General features: G+C 51.3%; 1 protein-coding gene across 1 annotated transcript in view; it reads left to right on the forward strand.

Annotated features, from left to right (window-relative positions):
• Nucleotides 1-369: 369 nt before the first annotated feature.
• Nucleotides 370-17,855, forward strand: part of aop (ETS variant transcription factor anterior open) — a 135,413-nt gene continuing 117,927 nt past the window's right edge. Inside the window, exon 1 of the mRNA XM_077661724.1 lies at nucleotides 370-818. The gene's annotated coding sequence lies outside the window, so the exon portion shown is untranslated. The remainder of the gene's footprint in view (nucleotides 819-17,855) is intronic.

Here is a 17,855-nt window from a genome sequence, read left to right on the forward strand (position 1 = left end):
GGTGCAGTGAAAAGATAACGTGTCAATGTGCCAGGCACACACACACAAAAAATTGACGTTAACGGCGAATCGTCTCAGTTGGCGACGTTGACCCGGAGGCATTCGCATCCGCTCCGTTTCAGCGACAACCCCTCACACCGGCCGCGCCGAGCGCGGGCGAAATAGCTTCCTCCGCGAGCCGCTCTTTGTTCTTTCTCTTTTGCCCCGTTCTTCACGGCATAGCATCTCTCCTCGCCACCCCTCTCTATCCAGCCCCACTTCCCCTGCGGAAAGAAGGCGAGAGGGGAGGAAGCGAAAAGGAAAAGAAAGAAAGCGGGCGGAAACGACGATCGCAGCGCCACCCTCCGACTTCCGGCCGTCTGATCACTTGCTACCCGGAGCCACCTTGCGGTGAAAGTGCGCGCGACTCTGCTGCTGCTGCTGCGCTTCTCCGTGGCCTCTCTCGCCCCGTGCTTGCCCTCCTCCTTCCATACAGCAGCAACCTCCCCGTGCTTTGCGAGGAAGAGTGTCGGAGGCCGATGCGAGCGAGAGCCGAGCGTGCGGCGGTTGTGCTGCCTCTGGAACAACAACGCCCGTGGAATGACGACCGCCGCTGGCGGGCCGACCCAAGAAACGTGCGTCTGTACCGCGCGCCGGTGACGTGCCTTCTATGATCAGCCGTGGCAGCGACGGCGGCTACAAAGGGAAGAACGACCACTCCAGGGGCCGAGCGAAGCGTCATCGCCGCCGCATGGATTAACAACCCCATCGCGAGCTCTCCTCGGCGGCACGACGGCGACGACTTCGACGCCTCTCGGCGACGACGCGTAAACAACGGGGTGAGTCTGTGCTCTCTGTCGCTGTTGACATCGTCCTGTGCTGCGCGTGCCTGGATACGCGCTTTCTTGGCAGCGTCTCTGCTGCTGGCCTGTTTTACTCCGGAGCTTCTGTGCCTTTGGTTCCGTCAGCTGCTGCGCTCGCCTCAGGCGGCGCGCCGCCGAAGCTGTGTTTTCTCTGCGGTTATGTAATAGTGGCGCCGGAAACTCGTCGCTCCCGGCTCCGACTCTGTGCGTATGGCCCCCCTCCCCACTCGCTAAATGGAGCCGCCGTTATTGGACGCCGCGGTAGGTGGCGTCTGCTGCCGCTGCTGGCAACAGTTTTGAACAACGCGTGTTATGCACTCGCGTACGTATTAGATGCTCACGCGCTGCGAGGTGTATGATGTCGTTTCTGGCCGTACATTCGCTCCTTGGTGATGTCGTACGATTGGCGTTGTGACGCGATGAACCAACATGTGCCCTGCGTGAGTCATGAATGACTGGGCGAGGCACCGTGTTCCCAGAAAGTGTGCGAAGATGCGCCCGCGCGATCTTGGTTCTGAATCTGGAATGAGAATCTTGACCGGAAACCATGCCCAAGCTGTTCCGAGGAAGTGACGCGGCGGCCTATCGCACCGTTGTGAGCGGACGTCGGTCATTTCCTGCCCGGTCGTATTTCGTCGGCGATTGCAACTTAGCCTGAACAATGTGCATTGAAGTCGACTGTGTTCTTGGTGGCAGTTGGGGATCGTCCGCGTCGATTGTTAGGTGATGGGCGTAACCTCCGGCAGGTGCGGCGCGCTTTCTTTTTCCCTGATTTCTAAAAACCCGTGGACGAGACAAGCGAACATTCCTCGACCTTGCCGCGTTGTTCTTGACATCACATGATTGCTTTTGCAGCGAAGTCGCGATATCGAATCGTTTTCGTTGTGACCCCGCTACTCTGGAAAGTCGGCGGCTCCGGTTCGCTATCTTACAGCCGGCCGTGCCAGCGATCCGGCTTGCTTGGTCGCGTGTTTGCCTTGGATGGTGGCGGATATCTGCTCGCCTTACGTCCGGGTCGGAAGCATGGCTGCTGCTGCTGCCCGCCCCGTCTTTTGATAGCGGCTGTTTGCAGATCGCGCGATGCGCTTCCCCCGGTTTGTTGCCTCCCTTACCTGGCCTCAAGCACGCTGGCGAGCAGGCGGTGTTGCTGTTGAAGTTTTTTTCCTATTTCCAGGCACGCATACTACCGTTTACTCGTCGTTACCGGCCGGTTGGGTGGCTTATGGGGGTATGTATTTTACCATAGGCATGGGTATAGAGGTGTGCGTACAAGATTCGTGCTGTGTTAGATCGGCTACGAAAACTTCTGGCAGGGAACTAGTTTCGTTTCGTCGCCATCACCAGCCTGAGTGCATGCACTGCAGGACAAATGCCCATCCAATGCTGACCAAATATTGCGGTCCTGCGCAAGCCTTAGGCAATCTCCGCTTCGTTTGCTGCAGGTGCTTTATTTTTACAACGGTATCCTTTGCAAAAGTGTGACTATACATGAAGATACATCAAAAAGCTGCCTTTCACCTGGCTTTCAGCATACCTGGCTCTTATGACTTGCTTACATAGCATGAAGTTTGCCTTGTTTACAGCCTTACACAGTTGGCATTCTCCTCAGCATAAGCAACAGCTACTGATATCCGTGTGCAGGTTTCTGTGCTCACTTGTTTGAAAAAAAGGTTCACAGCAATGTGCCAGGTGTCCGCCTGCAATCTTGGCACCCACCATCTGCTTCCCGTCTGCACCATCCTTCCAAAACATCTTTGCAAAACAGTCACTAGCAGTTATCTTGTGACCTTTCTTGCATCCCACATTGTCAGCAGTTTTGAGCACAATCCCAAGATGTCCACAGAAATCATCTTTTTCCTTGGTGCTGGAGAGTGTAGGCTTATAATTAGAGGGAATACACCCTTCATTTATGGAGTCAGGCATTGTAGGTGTAATTTGACACTGTAATGACGTGCACAGATTATCAAATTAACTTGCTCTCCTTTTACTGCTCTGTAATGTTCTTGCTACACTTAAACTTGAGTCCTGGGTAGTTAGTTTTTCTGATTTCTAGTCGCAGCTTAGGATCTGTGCATGGTAGATGGTTTTCATGAGCATTAATTGTGTGCTCTCTTGTTCTTAGTGAGCCCTTCTTTGTTACTGGAAAATCTATAAACCCAAACATTTAACATGAATTCATTTATGAGTAAACTTATCCTTCTTAAATTAAAAATTAGGGACACATTTGAAATTTGTAACAAAAAGTAATACATGTGCTGAGCAAGGATCAGAAACTACGTTGTGCAGTGTATTCTTTGCGCCTTTCATATGAAATGTCTGGCAGTCTTTCGTGTGACATTTTTAGCTGCTGTTTCTGTCACTTTACCTTCCTTCACTTAACAGACATTTCAGAAGACGTTTGGGTGCCAGGCTTACATTTCAAATAACCTCCTCGAAAATGCTAGGCCTGCTGAGGTTTTGTGGTAGTTTCTTTCTCTTTGTCACCTTTCCTTTGCAGTACAATAGTGCTGCCATATGTAGAGCACCTATGGGGTCAGCACTGTCGTGCAGATTGGGAGTTCTTTACTCCGGCTAACATTATAGCAAAATTAAATGGTGCAGCTGTTCGATCTTTGTCTTCCTCACAGTAGTTTAGAATGTACTTCAATCGTGCGCCTTTGTGCAGGACAACTTTACTGCTACTCAATCAGTTCTTTTCATGTTTGCATGCTTTGATTGCTGCTTACTCATTGTTTCCGACAATGTTAACCAGTATGAAGAAAGTGACTTCCAATGTTTTATTGGTTTCTCTTCCCCTGCATTTTTTGTTCCTGTCATTCTTATTGCCCCCTTATTTCTGTCTCGCAAGCTGCATATGGTGAAGTGCTTGAAATGCCCGCAAGAGTCTGTTTACAAATAGTTAAAAGAAGTGATTTAGGTGGCAGGCTTTTTGACTCAATTTTGGAGTCTTACTTCGATGGATATAGATTCTGAGTGCATTGCTGTGAGAGAGAACCTTTTGTAAAGTTATTGGGCAGGGCTCTATTCCACTGTGTAATGAAAGCAGGTGCTGGGAAATTGACCATTTTATGTGAAGTACTCGCATGTCTAGAGTGCTGTCATGTTGCTCTATGAAAAATAAAGGGAATTTGAAAGCGTGTATGGGTTGCACAAAAAAATCTTGTGCTAAATTGATGCCGTGTACCTCTAAAAAGGACAAAAGCATAACTGCCAGACCCCCAATATAGCAGGTGTGCTAAGATCCGACTAAGTTCCCTGTGCGCCTACTTCATTGGTTCTCTACAGAAATGGTAATCGTTTGCCAGAACTAATTTACAAGACAGATGGTCACAATCTGGAACACTGCCTAACCCACTCCATCTTTGTTTTTTTGCCAGCTGCTTGTATAAGAAGGTTAATTGGTTTTTTGGGTGGGAAAGGAAATGGCGCAGTATCTGTCTCAGATATCGTTGGACACCTGAACCGCGCCGTAAGGGAAGGGATGAAGGAGGGAGTGAAAGAAGAAAGAGGGAGGTGCTGTAGTGGAGGGCTCCGGAACAATTTCGACCACCTGGGGATCTTTAACGTGCACTGACATCGCACAGCACACGGGCGCCTTAGCGTTTTGCCTCCATAAAAACGCAGCTGCCGCGGTCGAGGCCAATTGTCCTTTATGACGCAATGTCGGGTTTCGTTGGAGCGTTGTCGTCCAAGCTGCTATAACTGCATACTTGACTCAGCCATGAGAGTGCCATACTTCCTGGCGAAATGTCATCCAGTACAACTCTTACAGGCTTAAAAATACTTGGAGGACGTCTAATTACCATTAGCTATGGCGAAGCAATATACCATAAGAACCTCGTGTGCTGCCATGCTCGACCACATGTGCCATACAAAGCGCACATATTAAGCATTGCCAGGCACACCATGTACCGACCTCGGCAGGTGACGGGGTTCTTTCTGTGTCATCCACCTTCGGGTCTCTCCCTCCTCTCCACTTTGCCACCTCCCAACCGTGGCAAGTGGTGGGTCGCAGCTGGCGCCTCCGTGTGCCAGCCGTGGCAGGTGGCACGTGTGTGACACCGCAGGCATTTTATCTGAATTGGGCTGTTACGCTATCGCAAAAGAAAGAGAAAATTTAAGCTCGGTTTTCTCGCTGCCTGCTGCAGTAGTGTCGGCGACCGGTGTTCAAAGTGAGAGGGCATCGCGGACATGACCATAGCTGGGGCAAGTCGAGTCAGATTCAGCAGGGTCATCCGCAAGTCTACAAATGTGCGTGCCCGCCAACCTGACACCGGGGAGTCAAGCCTGTCGCGATGACGACAGCACCCAGGTTCTTCCTGCAGCCTCCTCGAAGGCGCAACGGCGCTGGTGCGAAACCGGCTGCGTTCTTCCCGAATCGACGGTGTTGCGTGCACTTTGCCGTTCTTAAGCAGGCGGCGTTCACCGTGGCATGCAAACTGCGCATCTCTGACGTCAGGTTCATGTAAACGACGTGTTCAACGAGAAGGGATTAAACTATTTCGCAGTGGTGATTTGATCATTCCGCGATGTCTGAATAAGCGTGCAAAAGGGGGGTGGGGGATTACTGATTCTTTTTCATTCTGTAAACCAGGGTATGCTGCTAGTCCTAGCTTGTACGTTATCATCTTTCCATGTTGCGAGCTAGAGGTACGGGTCTCGCAAACAACAGTGTGTCCCTTTGAGATTCGAGCTGATGGAAGCGTCAAGTGTACTCCGGATGCTCACGGCTGAAATGTGTTGTGGGAAACTAGTACTCGGAACGGTATGAGGCACGCTTGAACAGTTTGCTTACAGTGGAATTTGAATAATAGTGAGCGAATAATAAAAAAAAACAGCCATTAAAATGACGATGAGGAAGCACGCAAGTCACGTCGGCATAGTCTCCGTTTTAATCTAGCTCACGCATGCAATTGCGAACTCCGCGCAGATTTGAGTGTTTCTGTTCTGCACGGCTGTCCTGTCGGGGAAGAAACAAGCACTGAAGAAACAAATCCGCAGGGGTGTTTTATTATAACGATTCCTAAACTGATCCCATGCCATTTTTGAATTTCCCGCCCTTGCTTATCAGCTGGAGAGACACACCATGGATGCCCCTCGTTCGCTCTTGGTTATTGGCTGGAGCCTAGGGCGTGGCGTCGCACCAGCCAATGAGCAGGGACGGGAAAAATCAAAAATGAAATTGATTCGTTAAAGAATCGTTTATTATACCAACCCAGATGTATCTTTGGAGCGAACAAGTGAAGGCATTAGGTCCACCGTAACACGCCTCCTTCCCCGCCTGTAGAGGAAAAACTCGGGAGGGAATGTCACGCCTTAGTTTTGAAGTCTAGTCATAAGAAAAAAAACAAGTAAACGGAGGCTAAAATACGGCGTTTTTATTGGTCAGGGCCGAGTCTCGGTCCTTGGCGTGGGCGGACATGGATGGAGCAAAGGGAGCGCCTTGGAAAAGGCTTGGTTTCCGGAGGCCGGTAGCATGACGTGGGGCTTCCGCCCGAGTTTTCACTGCTGCATGTTCCCTGCCGCTCTACGAGTGTATACCTTCTGCAAGGCCCGCAGTTGCTGTCCTTGCAGAAGTTCCAGACGCGCTTCGATCACGAGGCCACAGACGGCACCGTTTTGGAGCGTTCTTCCCCTACAGGCCCTCACTGTATCCGGTGCTTAAAGTCTGGCTCCATTCAAGGGGGCTCTCTAGTGATTCGAGCACAGGTCGAGAGGGAAATAGAGCGATAGAAGGCGGCTGGCGGCCTGTTATACACATAGGTTTGTACAATAATAATAATAATAATAATAATAATAATAATAATAATAATAATAATAATAATAATAATAATAATAATCGGTTTTGGAGGAAAGGAAATGGCGCAGTATCTGTCTCACATACCGGCAGACGCCTTAACCGCGGCGTAAGGGAAGGGATAATGGAGGGAGTGAAAGAAGAAAGGAAGAAAGAGGTGCCGTAGTGGAGGGCTCCGGAATAATTTCGACCACCTGGGGATCTTTAATGTGCGCTGACATCGCACAGCACACGGGCGCCTTAGCGTTTGGCCCCATAAAAACGCAGCCGCCGCGGTCGGGTTCGAACCCGGGAACTCCGGGTCAGTAGCCGAGCGCCCTAACCACTGAGCCACCGCAGCGGGTTTGTACAAAGGGGAGAAATCATTTTCAAGGGTCGTTGTTTGTTCACTTTATGACCTGAAACAAGCGATCCCCACGCTCTGCCAGTGTGCTTGTTGTTGTGCATTGTTTGGCCTTGAAGCCGAGTGGTCAGCTATGGACGACTCGTGGTGTAAGGGCACGGGTTTCCCTTTTTCTTCCAGCCTTTGTGTAGTGCTGCCGACTTTTTTTTTTTCTCCGTCTTGGATGTTAGAAAACACGTTGACGATTCTTATTAAAAATTACAGTCCAAATTTCGAAATGATCGAGAAATGTTCCGACCACCACTCACAAGAATAAAAAAAAATGGTTGCCTGCTTCGGATTCATGCAGTGCCTACATTCAAGCACGGGGAGGTCTAGATCTCTCGTCAGTACTTGTGGAAGAAGGGGGGGGGGGGGTGGTCTGAGACCGCCCCCTAGACCATCCTTACTTTAAGCCCAGACTGTATCACCGTGAAAGGTCAATTGTAGGCAAGTTGGAAGGGCAAGGCTACTTTACTACGAGGCACAAGTCGAAGCCATTGGGCTGTGAAGTACACTTTCGATCCCATGGTCTCTGTTCATTCGAGAGACTTCATACTGCGCGCAAGGCAGGAGGCAAATACATCGTATATATCGGCCAGCATTCTCAATTAACCACAGGAAGAACCAACATGAGCTTTGTAGCGATCGATTCAAATATTGACTAAGTGCTTGCAAGATCTAGGGGGAGTCTTGAATCTCGCGGAAAGTCGGCGCTTTTTTCCCATCGCGAGGAGCCCTGAAGCAGCTATTACTGTTACGTAAAGGCAGACTTGGCAGCCCTCTCTGTCTCGGTCAGCGTGGCCCTGATACCCTTCGCCTGCCCCTCTTTCCACCTACACAGACACATGGCAGCTGTCTATGAAGCCGGCGTTATCATCTGTCTAGGGCCGGCAGTTCGATGACGTCAAGAAACACGCGCTCTTCGGAATGTAAACTTGACGGAATGAACTACTACGTGTGTAATTATACGGCGCGTGTTAGGCAGTTAACGCTTCACACTGTAATCGCTGTAGGAATAGCTGTTTGTTTTGTAGTAAGGAAAAAAAAAAACGATCGCGAAAGCTTTCTGGCAGCGCTTCAACTTGCACCAACAGAGCAGACCGCGACGACAAGGCGGAGAATGCTGCGAAGTCGCGGGTTGCGCCACTTTGGACTGCGTTTGTGAGGCGCCACACGACGAACCATGGTGACGAACGAAGCCCTCGATGTTGCTGGGTCTGCGGTTACGGGGATGAGAGGCCCCGCTTGTAGCCTTGATAAAGACGTAAGCCTGAGGCGAGATAAACAATGTAGCAAGCGCGCTCTTCGACAAGCTAAAGCGTTAACGGGATTGAGGACAGCTGCATCTAGTTTTAGAGCGAGAGCTCTACTTCGCGACCAAAGCTGCAAGATCAGATTGATCGCTCAAGCCTTGACCTTGACCTGGAATAAATAAATGAATATTGCGGCGACTGGGATTCGAAGCCGCAGCGGTGTCAACAGAACAGTTTCGCTGGCCACTGCATAAGAACACTATATATGCAATAGCCGCAGCCGTGCTAAACTCCAGCACGCTGTCGCGCTGTGCATTGCACATCGTTGCCTTCATCAACTTCCATCTGCGGCGCGGAAAGATCAAATGAGCCTAACCTCGATCAAAACTTAACCTGAGTCTAATACCGTCGCCAGACATGCCAGCAAAGCAAAACCACAAGCCAGCCAAGCTAAACACATGCTTCAGCACGTCTACTCGGTTTAACTACGTTAAAACCCTACCACTTTTTGTTTTGTATTAAGCCCCTACCACCACCAAGCATTCAATATCTTCAAAGTGACTGCAGTAGCCAATCTTACTGTTTCGCATTGGTGTTGGCTGCATTATAATAATAATAATAATAATAGGTTTTGGGGTAAAGGAAATGGCGCAGTATCTGTCTCATATATCGTTGGACACCTGAACCGCGCCGTAAGGGAAGGGTAAAGGAGGGAGTGAAAGAAGAAAGGAAGAGAGAGGTGCCGTAGTGGAGGGCTCCGGAATAATTTCGACCACCTGGGGATCTTTAACGTGCACTGACATCGCACAGCACACGGGCGCCTTAACGTTTTTCCTCCATAAAAACGCAGCCGCCGCGGTCGGGTTCGAACCCGGGAGCTCCGGATCAGTAGCCGAGCGCCCTAACCACTGAGCCACCGCGGCGGGGGCTGCTTATACACGTTCACTGGTCAGTGTAACGGTTCTCCATCGAGCGGTTAGAACCGCGACACGTCTCCCATGTTTTCAGGTTTCTTGACATCCGAGCGCCTCTGCACCGCGCCTGCATCGTGATATGATCTTTCTAAAGAACCCGGCAGCATAGTAACCCCATCCTAGTTCCCACACGTTCACCATCGGCATCTGCGCGCCAGTGCGAAAAGGTCGCGAGTGCGTCAACAACGCTGCCTCGAGACTCGGTGCAAGAGTGTTTCACGGAACCCATTTGTGCGCCTTTCCAGCGCTTACGTAGTTCGGTCGCGACGGAACGTCCGTATTCTCGGAAGCCCATGCGGAAGAGGAGGAGGAGGGAGGGGTGGGGGAGGAGGGCTGCAGTTTGCGGCGCGCGACGAGGCCGAACCACGCGTGTGCGACAACGGGTTGCGGCTCAAGTGGTGCAAGTGGGATCTCCGGTATCTCGCGAGCCCCCTTCTATACCCTGCGTCACGCACCCTGGATGCGCACGACACCGCTGCGGGTTGCTTGTCGATCGAGTTTTCGCGTTGTAGATGTCGTTACCGCGACCGTTGGCGCCGTTGTTTCTTTGTTGATTGCTCGAGTTCCCGGCTGCGTTTTTATGGAGGAAAAAACGCTAAGGCGCCCGTGTGCTGTGCGATTGTTAGTGCACGTTAAAGATCCCCAGGTGGTCGAAATTATTCCGGAAGCCCTCCACTACGGCACCCCTTTCTTCTTTCACTCCCTCCCTTATCCCTTCCTTGAGGCGCGGTTCAGGTGTCCGCCGATACGTGAGACAGATACTGCGCCATTTCGTTTCCCAAAAAACCAATTTTCATCTTCAATCAGAACCCGCCGCCGTGTCTCAATGGCTGAGGTGGTCGAAATTATTGCGGAGCCCTCCCCTACGGCACCTCTCTCTTCCTTTCTTCTTTCGCTCCCTCCTTTATCCCTTTCCTTACGGCGCGGTTCAGGTGTCCAACGATACGTGATACAGATACTGCGCCATTTCCTTTCCCAAAAAAACAATTATTATTATTGATAGCTCGATGGCGTAGCTCCAGTCGCCACCTCCGTCGCCCCCATGTTCCTCGTGGTCCGCGTTTGCGATTACTTTGCCCCGCATTTGATCGTCTTTTTCTGTTTCTGCCTTCGTTCTATCTTGCTGTCTACTCAACCCCCTACCCTATTCATTCCCTCTATCCGCTGCCGAACGACGATGCGCCGTAACGCGCGCGGGGGCTGTTTTCGGCCGGAGGAAGAAAGGCTTGGAGGCGTGGCCGATTAAAGGTCAGCCGAATAACGCGGCGCCTGACAACAAGAGTGTTTCGGGAAGGGCAAGGTTGATGGGTTGTAGGAAGAACGCGGTGCAAAACCGTGCGTGACAGGAGAATGGACGAGGGCCTTTCTCTCCTCCTCCTCGTTCCTGATGGGGGGAGAGAAGGGGCTATCGTCGCCCCTCCGCGCTTCAATAAGCGACGAGCGGCAGCGTGTCGCCTCGTCGTCGATCACGGGGCGCGTGCTCGCGGTCCCCAGCATTTGCCGCCCTCGCCGCGTGGTGTTTCAACCCCTTCCGTATTCGGTCTTCGTTGTCGTCTCGGCGGGTGGCGGCGACAGACGTTGCGGCACGCGTGAGCGCGCGCGCGCCTGTGACCTTTACGGAAGTTGGAAAAGTGCGCGCCTTCTCGATGCCGTACCTCATTTGTCTACTTCTCTTAGTATTTTTTTTCATAGATCTAGCTGCAACGAGAGGGAAATGATGACGTAAAGGGCTGCGTTGAAAACTAAACATTTTGACAGATTTGCCTGTCTGGTTGGGTTTGAAGACTTATAATGAACTGCACATCTCCAACCAAAAAAAATTTAACCTTAGCCCAACGTTTCGAAGCCGACTCGGCTCCTTCATCAGGGGTGACTGAGGGCAGTAGCTAGCGTCTTTTAAGTATGGAGCGGGGGGGGGGGGGGTCCGTCCCTCCCTCAGCGTAACCGTTCCTCTCCTAATGCTGCATTTCCTCGCGGTTCTTAGTATGTAAGCATTTCGCGCGCAATAACGGCGTTATTCGTTACGAGGGTTTCGAAATTTCCCGAAATCTGGCGAAATTCGCCCGAAAACGAGAGATGTTCGCGAAAGGCACCCACTTTCTTCACAAATGCGGCCCGCGTCGTACGCGTGGCGCCGCGAATTTTCCCACTTCCGTCCCCCGCGAGAGAGCGTTTGTGCGTCGGAGGTTTCGGGAACGAAATTTCGGGAGCTTAATTTGAGCCTAAGAAGTCCATCATCGTGCAGATGCGCGACAGTGGAGTTATGCCGTGTCGGAGAACACGTATCTCTCTCTCTCTCGCCAGGCTCATTGAGAGCGACTAAGTCCCGGCGAAGCGGGCTGATTAGCGGGTCAGCTTTATCGCTCACTTTCGCAGTTAGGCTAGACGAGGCTCGGCGAAAGAGCAGGACACCATTTGGGGCCAGTTAGAGTAATGGTGGAGCGCTAATGACCTCCGCAAATTCGCTCTGAAGCGAGCGACTCTAGCTTGAAAAAAAAAAGGAGGCTTCGCCATGTCGACGGACGTGCGCAGAGCCGCGAAGTACGCGTACGTATCGACTTCTGGACATGTGCAGTGGTGACTACGCAAGACAATTTATTTTTTATTCATTTATTACACTTTCAGGGTCATTGTTATTATAGAGGGTAGTCGCTAAATGCTGTGAACTCCTGACGTTACATTCGCTTACAAAAGTACATGGGATGCGTGAGATCGGAAACAAGTTTGTTGCAGCGCTGCCTTGCGGCTAACTCGCCCAATAACGATACCGCCAGGTAAGTATGCGCGCCCCCTCATGTAGTACATTTAGGCGTTTCAGGGCTGTTGACTTGCGTGACTAAGACAAAGTAATTTTTAGCGCAATAGCATTAGAAGCCCTATGGGGCCAAGGTGCGTCGCCGGTTATAAAATTTTCCCATTGACTGGATGGAAGTGACGTCACATCCGGCAGAGACATATACCTAGGTCTCTACCTTGATTACTCCAGTGCGTTTAAGGGAATCCCCCAAGGCCGGGTAGATTTGCGATTAAGGGGCGATTTATTCATTAGCTTCCACCCAAGTTCATCCATACGGCTACAAAGGAACACTGAACGCTTTCAGAAAAACATCGTTGAATAAAAAATTATCCTGGCCTCGGGGTTCGAACCCGAGACCGAACCTGAGGACACGAGACCGGCTGTCCGGGGCACTCTCTCTACCAACTATAAGTAGCGTGCATAGTGTAGGGCGAGTCCGAATCGATCAACACTGATGCCTTTGTGTGAGCAGTGTTTGTAGAATCCCTGTCGGAATAATAATAATAACTGGTTTTGGGGGGAAAGGAAATGGCGCAGTATCTGTCTCATATATATCGTTGGACACCTGAACCGCGCCGTAAGGGAGAGGATAAAGGAGGAAGTGAAAGAAGAAAAGAAGAGAGAGGTGCCGTAGTGGAGGGCTCTGGAATAATTTCGACCACCTGGGGATCTTTAACGTGCACTGACTTCGCACAGCACACGGGCGCCTTAGCGTTTTTCCTCCATACCTGTCGGAATCGCAAGACCAGAACTCAACCAGAAAAGTCACCGCTGTTGTTGACGCTCTACTCGACGCCTGACCGTCCGCGTCGTGCTCACGCTTTAACGATTCCCTCAAATTCGGTGTCGGAACTGCACGTGACTCTGTCTGCGTCCGCGTACGTTGCGGAGGGGTTATTTTCTTTGTTTTAATTTTTTACGGCACACGATGCCACCGTTCTTTTTTGTTTTGGTTGTTTGTTTTTCCTTTCCCTTCGCGTTCGCGGGAACGACGCCGCAATCACGCACGCGTGTGCAGCATGGGATGAGCTCGTCTCTCGGGGGGCGGATGTGCGGCGCTGAGTGAAACGGTGCAAGGGCGGAGGAGGGAGAACGAACGGGTTGCGCACCTCCACTTGCCGCGTCCGCCGGAACTGCAGCAGCAGAAACAGTCGAGGATGCACGACGCCGCCAACCGCGGGGCAGCTGCGCGTGGCCGTGCCGCCGCACGCCGAGCGCTTTTGCCAGCGTCTTTCTTTCTTTCTTTTGTTCTTTTTCATCTCCTAACCGTCGCATTTCGTTGCACGGTATTAACTGGAAGTGCCGGGGCTCTCTCTCTCTCTCTCTCTCTCTCTCTCCGACACGCCGATGATCCGCTTCGTGGACCCCTCCAGTTTCGACGTGGCGCGTAGATTGGGTAACTATGATCTCTTTCTATCACTCGATACACGCATGCGCCTGTATGAGAGTAAGCGCAGCGCTTGAAAGCAGCTTACTCCTTTTTACTTATTTCTGTGGTGGCTCAGTGGCTATGGCGCTGCTGACGCGAAAGACGCGGGCTCGGTCCCGGCCGTGGCGGTCGCATTTCGATGGAGGCGAAATGCTAGAGGCCCGTGTACTGTGCGATGTCAGCGCACGTTAAAGAACCCCAGGTGGTCGAAATCATTCCGGAGCCCATCGCTACTGCGCCAAGGACGGGACAAGAAAGAGACAATAGCACCTGTTAGCCTGAGTCGCTCTGGACGTTAAGCCCCCATAAACCAAACCACCTTTTCTGTATAGAGCGTAAAGGATAAGTAGCTGGAAACTATACCGATATGAGATTATCGCGTACCTGCATATAGTTTAGTGCTGAATTTTCGTTGCTCATCTGTGGAAGTAAGACCATCTTTGCATTAGCTGCTGTATTGCCAACGAACAACGCGATATTTTTTTAATGAAGGTAATCCGCGCATAAGCGAATGCGTTTAAGGGAATCGCGTCTATAGGCAGGATGTATCAAGTGCTGTAGTGAGAGAAAAATAATGACACCTGCTGAGTGCATCCAGACAACAGTGAATCCCCCCTTTTTTTTTGTAAGAAAATGAAGGTCTGCATCCACATAGCCGCTCTTATCGCGGTGTAGCTCGCGGTTCTGCTTCGTAAGCACTCCAGACTGACGTATTGAAAACCGAGCTCTAGCCGTTTGCCTGGTCGCCTTCTAGATTACGGTGCGTTCATTTAACGCGTACTTTGTGTCGTTTCGAGCCACTAGCCGCGTTTTGCCGCGAGAGGACGCATCGGTCCGTGGTTACGGGTGTGCTAAATGTCGGCATATAGTCACGGTTAGTATAGCGGAGAAGGACGTTCTGGCGGGCTAGTCGGTTCATAATGAAGCGATTGACTACAAACTGCGCGAACAAGACGGGACGTCGACGGGACGCCTCCCCTGGGCTCTTTTCTACCTCTCAAGAACAATGGACAAGCAACACTCTTCTTTGTGAACATGATTGCCAGTCACGAGTTCTGGCCTGCTACCTCAAGCGGAAGATGGTCCCACTTCAACTTTTTGGGCTCTTTGGCGGCCCAGGTCCTTCCTGGGGACACGCTCGCAGGATGTGCAAGATCATGAAATCAGAAGCTTGGAGGCGAGTGAGGTTCTACTCAAACTGGCTTGAGGTCGTCATCGTCCACTGCGCTTTTTCTGTCCTTTTGTGTGCCTTGCGTCCCGTCTTGTTCGCGCAGCTTGTACACATTCGTCAGTATAGCGGAATGTGGCCGCTGGCGCTGTTTGTGACGTCAAATGGCTACTTCTTTGCGGTTGGCCGCCCCAACCGCAAAGACATGTTTCCAACTGACACCTGCCGCTTTGTGTGGTGAAGTGCCACCTTACAACGCGGAGTTTTTCAGTTTACAGAGAGAGATAGAGATGGCAGTTCGCTGTGCGTACGACAGGTGGCGCTACTAGGACTGCCGCCATTTTAGGCCTCCTGAGCCGCGGTCAGCTGCTCCTGAGCTTGTGTTGCAGTCAAGTGCGTCCTACACTGGTCGCTGCTAATGCAAGGCGTCCAGTGGTCTTTGTGCGGTGTCTGCTTTCAGCCTCCGGTGCAGGGTTGGGGAATTAATAATCAAAGAAAACTTGTGTCTGGTCCGGCACGTGGCAGAGCTGTGTTCGTGGTCACGGAATCTAAAATAAAAAATCTAGAGCGCCTCGCTGGGCACGCGGTAGTGGGTGGCATATATAATAAAAAAAGATAAACAAAGAATAACGCCGGCTGCCCGGCGAGTGGCGGGGGCTCGGGCTTTTGTCGCGTATTGAAAAAACCCATTTCGTTACCATGTTAAACGTGGCCTTGCATAGGCCGTGAACGAAGTCAAGGGATGCCTAATAGCGCCATTGTGAACTCGATCGACCCGCCGCGGTGGCTCAGTGGTTAGGGCGCTCGACTACTGATCCGGAGTTCCCGGGTTCGAACCTTAGCGTTTTTCCTCCATAAAAACGCAGCCGCCGCCCGTGTGCTTTGCGATGTCAGTGCACGTTAAAGATCCCCAGGTGGTCGAAATTATTCCGGAGCCCTCCACTACGGCACCTCTTTCTTCCTTTCTTCTTTCACTCCCTCCCTTGTCCCTTCCCTTACGGCGCGGTTCAGGTGTCCAACGATATATGAGACAGATACTGTGCCATTTCCTTTCCCCCAAAACCAATTATTATTATTATTATTAACTCGATTGAGAACTTGAGTGCCGACTTAGTCAAGGTCCCGAACTACGCACCCACTCAGATGAATGAAACACGGCGGAGACGAGACCCTGACCATGCCAGGGAAACCGGTACGAAACAAACAGCAACACGATCCCGAGTTTCTTGGTCGAGAAGCAGAAGCTTCTTGGACCATATAACAACGGGAACGAGCACAGTTCTTGAAGGACTTCGCCAGTGTTCCCAATCGCAACGGAGGGCAGGCGTAAGAACAAGATTATATATATACAAGCGGCAGATGAACTGAAGATAATAAAAAAAAAGACGGGAAAATAATATGAGACAGTGGCTGTCTTCACCTTATTCACACTCATGTTGATGCGTCTCTGGATGTGTAGGGTGTTAAAATGTTAGCAACCGACAATGACGACGACAGCAGAAACAATGGCATAATGCGATGGATGCGTTTCTGAGTGGCGTGAGTTCGTAGCTCGGTCGGATGATGTCCAAGGTGCTTTCAGACGGAGAATGGATTGAGAACAAGATGATTCACATCTTGCTAGTCTTCAGCCACTGCAATTTCGCCAGCTGGTGATTTATCGACAGGGTCGATGTTCAGGGGTCGAGCCGATAGCATTGTTGCCATGCATCCCTCCCGTAGTGCATCTCGTTCGGTCCCCAGACCCTCAGAGAGATTTTTCAGTTAAAAAGTTTATGTGAAAGCTGCATAGTTTCGCTTGTAGCAATGTGGCGAAGACAAGATAACCGCTGGTCCTTGAGGGTAACGGAGTAGATTCCAAGAGAAGGCAAGCGTAGCAAGGGTCGAAATAAATTTAGGTGGGCGGATGAGATTAAGAAGCTTGCGAGGACGCGATGGCCGGATTTGGCGAAGGGCAGAGACATGGCAGAGGCCTTTGCCCTGCAGTGGGGCGTAGTCAGGCTGATGATGATGATGAATATGGCTCCACTTAGGGGGATGCTGATGAGAAAATTACTCCCTTATTTCTTAAAATATGTCTCGGTAGTCATCGCTTGTGCTCGAGCCATTCCGTGTCTCCTGCATGTCGTGCGAGTCGCACGGTGTGTCTGGGCGAGCAGCGTATACAGTTAAGCGCGAACAATAGACGAGGAGAACAGACATATTCTCTGCGCTTGTTTTGTTTAAATTCTTTGCACTTTAAGAAACAAGTTGTACCGAGTCTGTTGAGATTTATACTCTCCATAGTTCTCACGCGCATATTCGCGCCAGTGTGGCGAGCCTCAGATGAGCGATAACCGCGGGCACTATGGAACAAGAAGGTGGAGGATAGAGAGCAACAAGCGCTGTATGGTGGAGAAATACCGGCGCTGCCATCTCGCGTTAAACACGCGGGTTTCGGGCCGGAACGATTTTACTGGCGCGTGCTGCGCAGTCTTTTCGTTTAGTGCTAAAGCACCACTGTCCTCATAACCCGGAAAATGCGGGTGTGGTGAAGCCGCCAATTTAGTCGCGCGATGCGGGAAATGAACGAGATTTTGAATGAGGGTGACCTTGGTCAACCTGGAGAAATAAGGTAAGTATCGCCGCGACTGGGTTTCGAACCCGTGGCGGCGTGAACGGAGCAGCTTCGCTGGCCACTGCACGAGAGCGTATGCTGTCGCCGCAGCATCCGATCAGGCCTCGTGTCAAACTGCAGCACACTCTCGCGCTGTGCATTGCACGTCGTCGTGTTCACCATCTGTGTGCGAGTCACGAAAGGAAAGGAAACGCGCTTTCAGTCCCGCTTTCAGTTGCGCGGCGTTGGTGTCCACCTGCAAAGACCTACTTTCGCGCAGTATTTTATGGGTAGCAATGCTAAACCGCCAGCAATTTTCTCCTGCTTTCTCTTTCTAATTGTGAAACGACTGTGAGCTTCGTCGCAGCCTTTGACGGTGCCGTTCACCGGGTTTGGATCTCGCGACAGCCTTTGTTCCCTTTCGCGTGAAGCTCGATGTGTGTGCGAGCGTGTGCGGCGCTAGTGTATTTCGAGCGGTATGTCTGATGCGCGTGTATGTGTCGACCGCCAAGGTAACTGGGACAGCAAGTCAGCCGCGCTGTGAGGTTTTATAGCTCGGATCCTAACATCGCTGTACAGGGGCTGGGGCAATTCCAGCCTGTTCTCGTGTAGCG

The sequence above is a fragment of the Amblyomma americanum genome, chromosome 4 (genome assembly GCF_052857255.1).
Source record: "Amblyomma americanum isolate KBUSLIRL-KWMA chromosome 4, ASM5285725v1, whole genome shotgun sequence".
In the NCBI taxonomy this organism is placed as follows: Eukaryota; Metazoa; Arthropoda; class Arachnida; order Ixodida; family Ixodidae; genus Amblyomma; species Amblyomma americanum.